We start from the raw sequence: 10,966 nt of genomic DNA, 5'->3' as shown, positions 1-10,966 counted from the left end.
AGAGGTCCTCACAGATGCTCGCCAGTATCTGGTGGAGAGAGCACGTGTGTGTAGAGCCGCCTCCTGACCGAGGTGAGCCTAGACCTGTCTTCACACCTGTGCCCTCACACACAGTTCACAGGAATATCCCACAAAAATCTCCTTTCCAGATTCCTTAAGGCCCTATTCTCAATTACTCAGCACTTCAGGGTCTTCTCTCTCTATGGATTGTGTAGTAAGGCGGGCTGGGCCACCACCTCTGTTTCCCGTTTGTATTGAACATCTGTGTAAAATCAAGGTACTCAGTAATGAGAGCATCTCCAGTGGAGGAAGATGTGAGATTCTAGAATCTCAGGGTTGCAGAGAACCATGGATCACTTCCACTCAAACCTCCACTTTTAGCAAATAAGAAAACATACATTTATTAAGTGGGCCCAAAATCAAATCTCATGTGCAGTCAAGATTTCTTTGAGGAGAATCCTACAAGGAAGAAAGGTATGGGATATGCCTGATAAAATAAAAGCTAAATAAAAACTGGGAAGTGCTTCTCTGAGCAGTTGTCCAGTGCTAACTCTGTGCCGAGTATTTCTAAGTGCTTTACATATATTAACTCATTAGTACATAATTCTCCAAAGAGCTCCATGAAGTAGGAAATTTTATTATCTCCTCTTTACAGAGGTGGAAATTGAGGCACAGAGAAGGCGAACAACTTGCCCAAGATCACACAGCCAGGAAGTGACAGAACTAGGATGTGAATAAGGCTCCCAAATGAACCTGGGCTCCTAATCAGAAGTTGGAAGCTTTCAGCTGGAGCTTTAAAGGCACAAAGAATAGTAGGGCTCAAGACAGAAGGGGCGAGAAAGGGGAGGGCACCCAATGCACCAGCACCAGCACCAGCATCATAGCTGCCACCCAGCAGGGGTGTTTGCTGTGTGTTATCCTTCCAGGCTGGTCAAGGTGCATCCAAAGAGCCAAGTTCAAACAAATGTGCTCATTTGTTTAACCCCCATTAATAGAGTGCTGGATGCTTTGATGAGAGAAAGACCAAATAAAAAGGTACAATCTTGTTCTCGTGGGTCTGCGGGCCCAGTGGCAGAGAGATATTCAGGTTTCCACCTGAATCCGTGTGAAATGATGACTGCAGCCAGAGTGGGAAGGAAGCATATGCCAGGTGTTATTTCTCGCACACCTCCTGTTTTGAAAGTAAAAAGGCAGGACGGGCTCCTGAAGACTGCTGCTGGAGCTGAGATCTGAAAAAGGAGGAAGAAAAGGTACAAACCAGGCAGTGGGGAGGGGACAAAAACCTTACACTGGATAGGGAAAGCAGCTGGCCAGAGATGGCCAAGGTGAGAAGAGAAGGGATGGGGGCAAGATCGGATTTGCCTCTCGAATGGATCCTCCTGACTGCAGGGAGAAGAATGGACAGCCCCTCAAAGGCAAGGGGGCGGACAGAACGATATGGTGCGGGCCGGTTATGTCTGCTGGGAACGTGTGACGGGTAGAATGCGGCCCTGACTCCAGGCACTGCACATGGACCGCTGTGGACACCCACATCTTCTAGGAGCCTTAATCTTACCAGATGTCTCCAAAGGCACCTGTGGTCATCAGGAGGAGTAATTATCAGCATAGAATAAAGGCTATGAGTGAGAGCTCTGGGCAGTTTTAACCCCAAACCACATTGTTCTCGATGACATTGTTCAGACTCTTTACAAATAATATACCAAGTCTTTCGTTACCCAGTGTGTGTCACAGATGAATAGAGTTGCCAGATGAATGTGTGATGGCTGTATCTCTCGGAATCTCAGTGGCTTATGTGTTCTATGGCTTATGAGTTCATAGTTTTATGAACTATGTCTAGTTCAATCACTAAGACAAAGAAAATTCCCCAAACATGGCAATCATCCACCAAAATCCCCGCCCCCACCAAAGTGCTGCATTCACTTGCTTAGGGGATTTTCTTTATGAATGACTCAAATTTTCATGCGTTTGAATTTTCACAAATAAAAGGAGGGCAGTTCCTCCAGCTCATCCACTCACATATTGCTTGTATTGATGGGCTAGCTTTCCTTAAAAGGTTTTCAGGCAGAAAAATAAAGTTCTATTACTAAGCTACTTTCTCTCAGTCATGGTCCTTTTTATTAGTTTATCTTTTTTTCCAGCAAAACCCACTATTAAATTGTGGTCACCAAGGTCACCTCTGGACACAGAAGTCACTTGTGTGGGGTGGCTGGGATGTGGCCAACAAGGTGCCCTGGCCAATGCTTTCCCCACTGAAGCCAGGATACATACCACATGTGAGTCTGTGACTGATGTAAAGTTATTTCTCACACACCTCCTATTTTGAAAGTAAATACTTAGAGATATGATACATTTATTGAACAAACACTAATATAGAATATTATGACAAGCACTGTTTTAACCACTTTATAAATATTAAGCTATTTGGTCTTTCTGATAACCCTGTGAGACCCAGAGAAGCCATGTAATTCATCTAAAGTTTCACAGCTGGAGGGCTGAGCCTTGTGGCTCTGAGCCTGTGCCTCCAGCCCACTCTCTGTGCCCTGATACTCTCATAGTAAAGGGGGGTAATCACTGACATTTCCATCTCAGTGGGGCAACCACTGAAAGGGGAGAAATAATGATACACAAGAAAGAGGACCCAACCTTTGCCAACGGCAAATTTGCCTACCTCGAATATTTGCTAAGCAGGATGAGTCACAGAAGACTCAAGGATCACTGTCAAAGAAGGGGTGCGAGGCCAGGGGCTTGAACCTTGGCCATATTTTCTATCTGTGCAAACCATGGGTGTCACTTTCCCTTACATTAAATTACATGAGATTCTTTCAAAGTCCAATTCTCCAACTCTCAAACTCGAATCTAATAATTAACATAATCTTTGTTTGCTAAGAATTCTTTCCATTTATCTTAATTCTCTCCTCTTTGTGCTGTTCTATAAAAATAAGTTGCAGAAACATTATAGGAATGTTAATTTTTCTTTGATAACTCAGAAGGCACTTTAGAGTTTCACAGTCCTCAGGGTTATCATTTAAACATCAATTATCCTTGCTTGGTTGCTAAGCAGAAGACTTCATTAATAGAAACTCTGTTTAATAGGTGCCAAAAAGCAGAGTGCTTTCTATAATTGGATGGGCCACAAGTTAGCAACTCTTGAATCTCTGGATGCCTCTTGTATATTTATCCAGTCCCTTGCAGCCAGGGCCTGAGAAGGCCAGGTTGGGAGTCCCAGATAGGTGGGCAGGAAGGATACATCACTCACTCATGCAAACACATGAGGCAGTGTTGCCCGCTGAGAAACCCTGCTCCTCCCTGGATGCAGAATGTGAGGGCAGTCCAGGGGCCTCTCCCCAGCCTTATCACTGTGGGCCAGAAGCCCATAACCCAGAGACACTCATGCTCCTATATGACTCTCCACATTGTGAGTCTCATCTTGTGGTGTGTGCAAACGAGAAGTTTGTGTGTGCAAATGCACACATTTGGTGGTAGACGAACACAAAAGCAGAACAGGTTGATGAATAAATCTTTGGTTTATATTCAATGTATTTATTTATTGCAATTTGGTATATTCTGTTTATGAATAAAATGTGCTTATTGTAGAAATTCCGGAAAACACAGAAAAGCTTAAAGAATAAAATAGAGAGCACCATAATCATACTGACCAAAGACACTGACATGCATATACATAATACACGTGTATATGCATATCAGTGTCTTTTTGCTATAGAGCTCAATGTATAAAATTGAGATATTATTATCTTGTTAATTTACTTATTTTATCCTGAACAATTTTTCATGACAGTCAACTTTCCAAAACTATAGTTTTAACAGATGAGTAAGTTTTGTATGACGGGTATACCATGATTTAACTTTTTTATTGTTGATGTGAATTTTTACTATTGTAAACATTACTCTAACCATCCTAATATGTAAATATGTTTCATATCTCTGTTTCCTTAGGGTAGACATAGGATAGATTTCTAAAAGTAGCATTAATAGATTACATATGGCTTTTGGATCTGTATTTTTTTAATGTTAACTTGTACCAAATTACCAGCCTGACTCTGAGTATGGAAATGCCTATTTGTATGTGTATTCAATTTAGAAATGAAGCTAAGGAGAGGTCTTTGCCTCAGCAGGAGCTTTGGGTCATGCCGTGCCTGCAGATATCACTCTGGACATTTCAGTGTAGCCAAAGCTGGGGAAAGGACAGCAGCAGTGGGGACCCACAGTGCACGGGTTCTGGCCAGGGCTTTCTGTGCCATGCAACCAAGACCTCAAAGTCAGTGCGGAAGAAGCTAGCCACAGGACACTCATGTCCTTTGACCCCGTCAGATGAAACAGCAAGGTAAGCAGGGAAGCAGCCCTGGGGCAGAGCACACAGCAGGCCAGGCATATGAGAGCCTTGCTGTCCGTCCTGCTTTATGTGGATGCCCGGGGGCACCAAGAGCTGGAATATTCCCTGACCTCACGCTCTGTGAGAAAAAATACAAATATGTACTGAACCCCTTTGACTGAGATGAAGCGCCATCACACAGGAGTTACTTAACTCTGGAAAGAGATATTCATTTCCCTGAAAACCTGTCTGAAGACTTTACCTCAGTGCCTGTCATCACCTGTCCTACCTGCTGAAGAGCATGTTCTTGCCCAGAAGGCTCAAAGGGCTTTATCTTATTTAAACCTGAAGAAAGGCCCTGCTGACGTTCATTGTTTAGGCTTCATGTGACTTATTAATCAAGTCATCCTCCCTGCTATGCAGGCATTTCACAGATACTGATAAAATGTTCTCCAGAGCAAGAATGTACAGTAAGAAGTCATCAATATTTCAGCAGGCATCTTTTCTTACAGCTGAGCTAAGTCACCTGTCCCTGCAGGTACATCGTGCACATCCATTCCCTGCCTCTCCAATCAGTTACGGTGATGCACAGACTGGAGCTCCAGTGATGCACAGGTCTGGAGCTGCACCCAGCTCTGCAGGAGGGAAGAATTGACAAAGAAATAGATCTGGCAACAAACGTTGTACCGAGCAGATGCTATGCTATGCCAGGCCTGCGCCAATGGATGGAATCTACAGTGACACACACAGCCTTGATCCACAAAGAGTTTAGTTCAGTGAAGGAGAAATAGATATAAAAACAAATCACAACTCAGTATTTGCCGTAGCTAAGAGAGGAGACCTAGGGAAACAGACACAACTCACATTATTCATGAATATATCAGAGAAAACATAAATACCTTTAGGAATTTGCTATACAGCTCAGTTTGGCTTTGAAAGTGGAAGGAGAAGGCCTTTGCCCAGTGCTGGGAGTCAGCCCCTTCAGGGAAGCCTAGCCTGCACAGAGCCGGATCCAATGCACTGATACATGAATATGAAGACCTGGCCACTTAGGCTCAACCCTCTACAACTTGAAAGGGGCAATTCTCGCTCTGGGGCACCCTGTGGGGTCAGCCTATATCAGGGCTCCACTTCTTCCTCTGCCCAGCCAGCTTCCTGACCCTTCCACATGAGCTGCAGGGGCTCCTTAATAAAGAGTCTGCATGCTAAACCCCATGTGAGGGTCTGCTCACCGGAAAACCCAATCTGCAGTGAAGGCAGAGTGGGGGTGAGGCTCTGCGCCAGAGGCAATGGGAGGTAGAGCACTTTGTTTACCAATGCAAATCCACTGTTGACATCACCTGGGAGCTTCCACAGAGGCAGCTCTCAGCCATGCTTGTTTCCTGTTATGACCCACTGATCTTTCTTTTCCTTTGAGTATAACTGACTCATTGCTTGCCAAATGTAATTGTAGGATTTATTGTTCTCTCCCAAGGGCAACCCTCCATGTAAGCCACATTAGATGCCATGGCTCTTGATTTGAAGCCCGTGCTGCCTCCTCGCTGGGGCATTGTAAAAGCCCGCTCAAGTCCCCCAAGTATCAGCCGTCATGGCCACATTGCTTTCATCTGAAAATTTCACGAGATGAACTTTATTGTTCAGACCATTCATGAAAATACTGTTATATTGGCACAGAAAATGGCCTGTGAGTCAATCTATTTGATACAGTATTTCATACAGTCTCCATGTAAGTCTGACTATTTAATATAGTTTTGAGTTCTGTTTTTACTTGCTAACTTCAAACTTTTCTTGGACTTTTAATAACCCATTATTTGGTTAATTTAACCATGTCTGAGTTAAACAATTTATCAAACAATTTATCTGGCCAAATGTAGTGTTTTAAGTTGTAGAGAAAGTTAAAATTAATCTTGACCTAAAATTTTTACAATATTCCTGTAGATAAATTGTCATATCTTCTTGTTTCTTGAACCAGGATGGAAAATTGTTGGTGAGGACCTTTATTTATCAGAAAGTATGCTGCCCCACTCAGTTATTCAGCCTTCTTGCCTCTTCTCCCGCTGACAAAGACTCTCTCTTGGATCAAACTTTAACCAGGCTTCTCTGTGTGCTCTTCTCAATTAGGCCTCAAACTTGACCTGCTGAGCTAGTTTTAGAAAAGGTCTCCTTGACCAGGCACGGTGGTTCACACCCATAATCACAGCACTTTGGGAGGCTGAGGTGAACAGATCACAAGTTCAATAGCTCAAGACCATCCTGGCCAACATGGTGAAACTCCGTCTCTACTGAAAATACAAAAATTAGCTGGGCGTGATGGCGTGTGCCTGTAGTCCCAGCTACTTGGGAGGCTGAGAAAGGAAAATCGCTTGAACCTGGGAGGTGGAGGTTGCAGTGAGCTGAGATCTCACTACTGCACTCCAGCCAGGTGACAGAGCGAGACTCCGTCTCAAAAAATAAAATAAAATAAAATAAGAAAGAAAGAAAGAAAAGGAAAGACCTCCTGTGTTAGTTTGTCACAAATCTGCCCAGCCTTAATATCTGCTCAAGTTCCTCATCTCTCACTCTTGATACCTAAGTTCTTGGCCTGCTTTCAGCAAGAATTCTGTTAAGTTAGTTTACCCTTAAGATCTAATCAAGCTCTTCTTAGTAATTTTCCCCACTGACCCCTCACTCTTCTTGTTGGTATAAACCCCCCCACCGTCCCTGCTGGGTTTGGAATTGAGACCCATCTCTTTCCCCCATTGCAACAATCTGGAGGAAAGTCTTCTTGCCATGGTTAGCAAGTGGCCGGTGCATAATTCCTCTTTGACTTTTCTTTGATGAAGCCAATGGTTCTCAAGCTCTAGGAGATACAGACCCCACACAGAGGCATGTGCCTTTCTTCCTGCTGTAGCACAGGTCCACATCTACATGTGGCCCAGGCATCCATGAAGAGACCTACTCACTGGCACCTCTCAATACCTGCACTGACTCCATTTATGTATTGAAGGACAGAGAAATGCAAAGCCAAGTCAGGAAGAGCGTTCACTCTTTTGACACATGCAGGGGTGTCTCCAGGTGGAAACAGACCCAGACAAATCTCAAGGTGGGTGAGTGTGATGCCCTCTCCTCCTCTTCTCTACTCAGCAGCCTCCCTGATCCAAGCTCTCTCCCTTTCCACCTTCCTGTCAGTACCTCCGAGGCTGTCAGTGGGCACACCTAGAGTGCGTGATTCACCCCAGGCTGAAGTCATGGTCCCTTCCTAACAGTCCGCATGTGCACAGAAAAATAATCTAAGAATACTGAAGGATTTAACCACCATTCATGCATATGTTCAGGCCTGAGCCGGTTGGGAAGAGAGTCTTTCCCGAATCATTCAAATCAAGGAGCATAATATATGGCACAGCAGTTTTCAAAGTGGGTGGCTGGACCAGCAGCATCCTATGGCCTAGGACTTGTGAGAAGCCCACCTTCTGTAACCCCTACCCAGACCTACTAAATTAGAAGTGCTAGGCGTGCAGCCCAGCAATCTGTTTCCCAGAAAACCCTCCAGGGGATTCTGATGGATGCCAAAGTTTGAGAAGCACTGAAGGTGTAGTTCAGAGTGTGGGCCCCAACTCCATCCCCAGGTTTGAACTCCAATCCTGCCACTAACTGATTATGGTTCCCCAACCACTTCAATAAGCTCTCCGTTTCATCTTCCTTCCCTGCCATATAAGGACATTGATAACAATTGTCCATAGATAATTAAATGGGTGAATGCATTTGAGACATTTAGAGCAGTGCCTGACTCAGTGAATGCTACAACCAGAGGGCTGAACCAGATGGTGGAAAGCTTGAACTAGAACCATATATACACATACTCACACACACACACAGTCACATACACACAGAGTCACATATACACACACAGTCACACACACATACAGTCACGGACATATACACAGACCCATACCCACACATGCACACACACCAAAGTGGGCCAAAGTGGGAAAATATCTTGTGAGTTTAACATGGACAGAGACAGAAGACAAATAAAAGTCAAGAAGAGAATCAGAGAAGGCCAGATGCCAAGGACCATGTCCAGTAGTCCACCCAAGATGGGTGGTAGGAAACTCCTCCTAATTGTTGTGGAAGTGGACAGATCAGGTGAGAAAGGAAACAATTGAACAGCATTAGCTTTCTCCTAACTCCTAAGGGGCACAGTGAATGCAGTAACTGGAGACTTGATCTGATGATAATAACTGCTAATTCACTGGCACTTGCGATGACTTGAGGTCAGAACATCGTCCTCCTTGGGAAGATCAAGCAGTGATAAAGACACTCTTGATTTGGACCCTAAATTGGGTTGATCATGTTATCAAAATTTAAGGCTCTGCAGCTACATCACACCACCAGGAAACCAGTGACAGTGCTGGGCATGGTTCCCTCCCTTGCTTCAGTTTCTAGGTTTATTTCTGACAAAAGCTCCATTTGTCTCAACTGCTGAGTCCCTACGGGAAGAAACAACAGGGTTAGATGCCACTTGGTAGTTTTCAAAAACACTTCTGCATGTATTTGAATGTCCACACCATCCCATGAAGTATGCAGACACTGGTTGATTATTATTTTGTTCATAATCATTAGCACTGCCCCGATTTACAAATGAAGAGACCAGGGCTCAGAAAGGTTAAACGACACGCCCAGATTCAGTGTCTAACAGGACGCAGGGCCAGGGCCCAGACCATCTGGCTGCAGGCTCATTGTCTGTTCCTGCACACTGCTTGTTCTGAAAGTCCAGCAGGCCCAGCCTCAGAGAGGGGACTCGGGTCAGGGTTCACATGGTAGTGAACACAGTTACCATCCGAAGCCAAATCCTCGGCAAGACACTGCTTCTCCATCCCTTGCAATGGCGCCAGAAATCAAAATGATGGCAAGGATGCCCAGGCCACAGACCTGCATTTCACACGTGCTGTGGGCAGAGAGTGGAACGCGGGACTGGCACTGTAGGCCCGGGAACACTTGCGCTGCCTGCACAGGTGCCCAGCACCACACCCCTGCACCACAGATCCACTAAGAGTTACACTTTCTAACAGCCATTTTAAACTGCACCCCACTTTATCATTTAGGCCAAAACTTGAAAAGAATCTCTGGAGGAACACTGTCCTGAAACTGAAAACTAAGGGAGAGAAAAAGCGGGTAGTAGTAGTCAATGTCTTCTTAGTAAAGAAATTCTCAGAGGAATAAAGAAAGGGCCGGGTATTAGTTTTCTATTGTTGTGTAACAAATTATCACACATTTAACAGATTTAAAAAGCACATTGATTATCTTAGTTTCTGTGGGTCTGAGGTCTAGGCCTAGTTTAGCTAGGTCCCCTTGCTTAGAGGCACAGAGGCTAATATCAATGCCGGCTGGCGCTGCATTCTGACCTGAGGCTTCATTGGGGAGGGAGCTGCTCTAAGCTCCCTTAGTTTTTCACAATTCAGTTCCTTGAAGCTGTAGAGCTAGGGCTTCAGGTTCTTGCCGACTGTTGGCTGGTAGCTGCTCTCCACTCTTACAGGCCACCTGAAGCTCCTCGCCACATGGCCTCTGAGATGGTTCCAATATCTGTCCTACCCAAATTTCATGCTGAATTGTAGCCCCCAGTGCTGGCAGTGGGGCCTGGTGGGAGGTGATTAGGTCATCGGGGCGGGTCCCTCATGGCTTGGTGCTTTCTTCATGACAGTGACTGGATGAGTTCTCTGGAGAGCTGGTCATTTAAATGAATGGCACCTGCCCCTGCCACTTATTCCTGCTTTTGCCATGTGACATGTCAGCTCCCACTTTGCCTTCTGCCATGAATAAAAGCTCCCTGAGGCCTCCCCAGAAGCTAAGCAGATGCTGGCACCGTGCTTCCTATAGAGCCTGCAGAACTGTGAGCCAACTAAACCTCTTTCCGTTACAGATTACCCAGCCTCACATAATTCTTTATAGTAAGGCAAGAATGGAGTAGCACAGAAAATTGGTACTGAGGAGTGGGACGTTGCTATAAAGATACCTGAAAATATGGATGTGACTTTGGAGCTAGGTAACAGAAGAGTTTGAAGGACTCGGAAGAATAGAGGAAGATAAGGGAAAGTTTGGAAATTCTCAGAGACTGGTTGTGACCAAAATGCTAATGGTGATATAGACAATGAAGTCCATATTTTCTCACATCATGGGTTAGGACACACGTGATCTGGCAAAGAAGTTCTGTGTTTCTCTCAGATGTGAGGAGGAGTCTGAGAACTTCACAAGAACAGGAATGCTGGGAGGCAATGATGATGGGTGAGGGCACCTCAGAGCCTGTCCTCCACAGGGCATATTGTTTTCATCTGTGAGTGATAGAAATTACAGTGCTCTCCCTCCTTTATCTTGTTAGGCTTGGTTCAGACCCATATGGTGGCCAGCATGTCACTGATAGTAATTTTTATATGTCTGCAAGCACAGCAAGGATATGCCATGCCCCACAGCCCCATGCATGTCCACTACTCTGTGACTTCACTTACATCATTCCATCAGTTTGGAGGAGACACCCTTTGCCTCCCAACTGATTCTTCCCAAGGTCTTGCCTGATCACCAGGTTCACCCATGTCAAAAGAATCCCTACCTGAGTTCCCATAACATGTTTCACTTATAATTTATGGAAGCACAACTTTGCAT

General features: G+C 45.0%; 1 long non-coding RNA gene across 1 annotated transcript; it reads right to left on the bottom strand.

Annotated features, from left to right (window-relative positions):
• Positions 1–621: 621 nt before the first annotated feature.
• On the bottom strand, positions 622–6,550 carry LOC116270772. Its single transcript, XR_004178968.1, has 2 exons — positions 1,556–6,550; positions 622–1,229 (listed from the first exon to the last, which is right to left on the bottom strand). It is a non-coding gene; the product is annotated as an uncharacterized LOC116270772 (long non-coding RNA).
• Between the last annotated feature and the right edge of the window lie 4,416 nt (positions 6,551–10,966).

Source organism: Papio anubis, chromosome 16 (genome assembly GCF_008728515.1).
Source record: "Papio anubis isolate 15944 chromosome 16, Panubis1.0, whole genome shotgun sequence".
NCBI classification, from domain to species: domain Eukaryota; kingdom Metazoa; phylum Chordata; class Mammalia; order Primates; family Cercopithecidae; genus Papio; species Papio anubis.
This window is presented reverse-complemented; position numbering and strand designations above follow the sequence as displayed.